We start from the raw sequence: 4,205 nt of genomic DNA on the forward strand, positions 1-4,205 counted from the left end.
GAATAATTACTAATGATTTTTACTGGTAACCTTGTAAAGCATTGTTCCATTCATAATTTGATTATTCACATGAATAAATGTTACCAATATTTTAGTAACCTTGATGAAACGATGTTATTTGACATGAACCATATGTGAGCACCTAGGCATCTTGAGAGAGCTTGTATATTGATTGTCTTTAGTAGGGATTAGTAACTTGAGCGTGAGTTGTGAATCTTTTATCCTCTTTCAGTTGTTAGCAGTAGTTTGAGAACTTTTGTTATAATAATGAAGGTTACGGGGACGTAACCATGTTTAAGGAGGGTAGGATTGTAAAATCTTTATACTTTCATGTGTGATTTCTCGGTTTGGCTATATTGGTTATGCGTTGTGTGGGTTACGTTGGAGTGTTACATGATGTGTTTTACATTATGGTTAAACTTCGGGGACGAAGTTTATTTTAAGGAGGGTGGAATGTAATACTGCGTTTAATATTCAATTTGGTGGGTGCCTTACATACTTTTGTATATGCGTTTCATAATTCGTTTGCGTTGGTTGGTAGAGAGGGTAAACTTCGGGACGAAGTTTCTTTTAAGGAGGGTAGACTGTAATACCCCGTATTTTATATAATCGATTAAATGGATATTATTATATATTAGTATTATACATTTTATATTGGTTGCATCGTAATATCGTGAATGTTATTAAGTCGGGTTTATATCGTATATGTTGAGTCGGGCTACATCACATTTTGTCTTTTGGGTCAAGAATTACCCATCTACATTTACCCAACGACCATACCCGTTTAACCCATTTGCCCTACCCGGAACATGTAACCACCATTTACCCTAAACCTAATCTAAGAGCCGCTCTCCCTCTCCCCTCTTTTCATTTTATCATTCATAAAACCATTTCTAAACCTAGAGAAAGGGAGAGGAAGAAGGATTGTCGAGCCTTTCAATTGATTGAAGATTTCTCATCGATTCCAACCTAATTCGATTTCCCTGTTTGTGATGGATATGTGAAGGATCATAATTGATTGCTTGTGTGCTTGGATTGCGAAAAGGTAGGGAAATACACTTGACTTATTATCGTTGTTGTTGAATTGTGTTGACTTGTTTGTGTTTCATATGACCAAACTGTGAACGTTGACGTGATTCGTGGTTGTTGATTCATGTTATGATTCATATCCTGGAATGTGCTTGACTGAATTGATCGTATTGAGTATATTATCACAACATTCGGTAACCGGCATGATTCTATGATTTACCAATTCAATGATATACATATTGTGTTGCATTAATTTCTTGAGCATTCATATGCATTGGAGATGGAGGATGTTGTGGTGACGTGGTGTGGTGATGATGATGTTGTGATAAGGCCCGGGCGGGTTCTGCAGACTTGCCCTGGTGTCCTCAACGCGAAATGGCGGATCGGCTACGGTCGATATATAGTCTACCGGGGATCGGTATGGTCAAGGCGTTCGGGTTATGAGATATGAGTTGAGATGGAGGTGGAGGTGACGGAGGAGCATGCATATCATATTTTGTTGTTTCATTGTATTCCCTACTCAACCTCGTGGTTGACCCTGTGTATTCGTGAACACCTGTGATGATCCAAATATTGGGGAGCAGACTTGACAGGTTTATGAGATAGGATGGGAGCTTGATGGGCGTGAGACACTGGATCAGAAGACTTAGTAGCTAGATCATCATTTAGAAGACTTTCACTTTTATTTATGTTAGTTCTTTGTAATTTGATATAAATGAGGTTTTGTAAAAAGTTAAGTTAAAGAAATTATGTAATTTGCCTTGGAGTTTAATTTGTTATTCACTACCTCGGGAAACCGAGATGGTAACAGTCCGGTTTATTAGGGAATGTCTTGCTAGAGGCTCCTTTATAAATCGGGGTGTTACACGTATTCATATTCTTATGTTTACATGTTATATTAATTATGACATTTCGTGGCTGGGAGAACTCGGAGTTACTCCCCACTGACTGTGGCTTTCGTATTTGTATAAAATGCGAATGACAGGTAGGTGATGCATATATGGGGTACATGGACGAGCTAGCGAGCAAAGTAACCTTGGAACCTAGATTGACTTTATTTTATCGTGACCCTTAAACACTTTTTATGTCACATACATTTTAGGGACATATGTCTCTCTTTCTCATATTTTGGTTGTATAATTTGCTATTCGCGACTTTAGCGATGGTTATGTTGTGAAACTTCTAGTTAGACCTTGTATGTTTGACACCTTCCAATTTGGATATCTTTATAACAGGTTCAGGTTTTAAAAATTACAGGTTTTTACCCAAATGAACCTATTACAAACATATCCATGCAGTTTTATTCTAGAATTACGTGTTTAGTTTTCCGCGATAAGTGAGGGTGTCACAGTTGGTATCAGAGCATATTTGCTCCCGACGCACGTTTGTGCACCCCAATATAAATAACTTGACCTTAAAATAATAAACTTGAGAGATGGGTAGGATGGGTAGACTTAGGACTTTATGTTGTAGTCTCTTTGTGTTTGCTCTTTGTTAGGTACTAACCTGTTTGTTGATTGTCATTTAATAATTGTTGCGTTCCTGGATCAATGACCGTGAGCTTATCTATAGCTAATGGAGTTATTACCCTTATTATAAAGAAATTTTTGAACTAAAGGTTTTGAAAATATTTTAATGTTTTTCACTGGTTTTAACGTCAATTAGTGTTAAAACTTGTTATTGGAGACGTCTGATAATTAGTTTTATCATTTGTTGGTGTAAAAATGTATTTTTATGTCTTTGAATTGGAATATTGATATTCTTGAGTGATCGCCAAGAGTATCTCCGTTCCATTGAAAGGACACTTATATTTTAAGAAGATCAAGATTTAGTGCCTATTGCTGAGGATTGAAGATTTGTTCAACCTTTGAAGAATGCTTCTACTTCCTTGAAGATGTTTCTCGTTCTTTGTGTATCTCGCCTTATTCTTAATCTCTTGGGGTTTATCCTCCTTCTAAACTCCCTTCTGTTTTACTTTAAAAGCTACTCTTGTACTCCTAACTTGTTCTTTGTTCCTTGCTTATCCTCCCTTAACGCCTTTTTGATAGTACTCTTTCTTTTGAGGAATGTTGACCTTGGTTGGAAAATTCGACTTTTGAGGAGATTGTTTGTGTCTGGCCCTTAATCCTGGTTTTGAGAGGATGTGATGTTAGAAAGACTTAGGTAATTTGATGAGATATACTTAGTGATTCTTATACCTAGTTCCTTGACAAAGTGAGTATAATCGATTGGTGGATTCTTTGTGTTAGGAATGAGTTGCCTATGTAATTAAAGTTATAGAACTTGACTTTGTTGTTTATGTTTGGGATTTGAAAGCTTAGTAGGTTGAGCGTCGTCACCTTAGGAGTAAACATGAGATAAGTTTAGAATATGAATTTGGAAGAAAACCCATTTTTAGATGTTAACAATCCCGTATAGATTGGGAATGTGATTTGGTGTTAGTTGTTTCTTGAGAACTTTGTTGAGAAGTCTTTGTCAATTCATTCTTTGGTTTTTAAAACATTGAGGTTGTGTCGAGTGCTTGAGATAAAGAGATGCTTTTATACTTGAGTGGTAGATTTGCTTTAGGGAAATCCTAATATGTGATAAGATAGGTGGAATAAGTATCTAACCGATTTATCACCCCTTAAACGAGCGTTTATTTTACCTTGACCCTTGTTTGGGATTTGGTCGTTTTGTCATGAAGGTACAATACCCTGATAGGCGTGACCTTGTTAGAGAGAACCTTAAGTTTTAGGAAGCGTATGGATTAAGCCTTAAAATCCTCTTTCATACCTTTAATCGTTTTCCTCCCTTTCGTTCATACATTGGTTGGATTTGATTCTTAAGTATAAAAGTTTGCTCGTTATTTCCTTGTCTTGAATACCTCCCTAATTCTAATATCTCTTACTGGTTGTTAACTAGTTATCTTTATGATTCGACTCTTTTAGTATCACATCTTGACATATTCATATATCCCTTTTTAAATTTCCTATCATTTCCTGACCTGGTTTTTACCCTTTGTTTCCTTAGTAGAGCGATGACATTGTTGTTTGAGATTCGAGTATCTGACGTTTCCTTGTTGTCTAATTTTTCCTTTCTCCTTGATCATAAGCGTTACCATTCATACCTCTTTTTTTCGCTTCATCTTGCTCCTCCTTTAAGTTTGACACTCGTATCTTGTGAAACTCTATCTT

The 4,205-nt window shown here is 36.3% G+C and overlaps 1 long non-coding RNA gene across 1 annotated transcript; it reads left to right on the plus strand.

Moving 5' to 3' along the window:
• The first annotated feature begins 809 nt into the window (after positions 1–809).
• On the plus strand, positions 810–1,793 carry LOC141642792 (uncharacterized). Its single transcript, XR_012543438.1, has 2 exons — positions 810–1,045; positions 1,614–1,793. It is a non-coding gene; the product is annotated as an uncharacterized LOC141642792 (long non-coding RNA).
• Positions 1,794–4,205: the final 2,412 nt, after the last annotated feature.

The sequence above is a fragment of the Silene latifolia genome, chromosome 2 (assembly GCF_048544455.1).
Source record: "Silene latifolia isolate original U9 population chromosome 2, ASM4854445v1, whole genome shotgun sequence".
In the NCBI taxonomy this organism is placed as follows: domain Eukaryota; kingdom Viridiplantae; phylum Streptophyta; class Magnoliopsida; order Caryophyllales; family Caryophyllaceae; genus Silene; species Silene latifolia.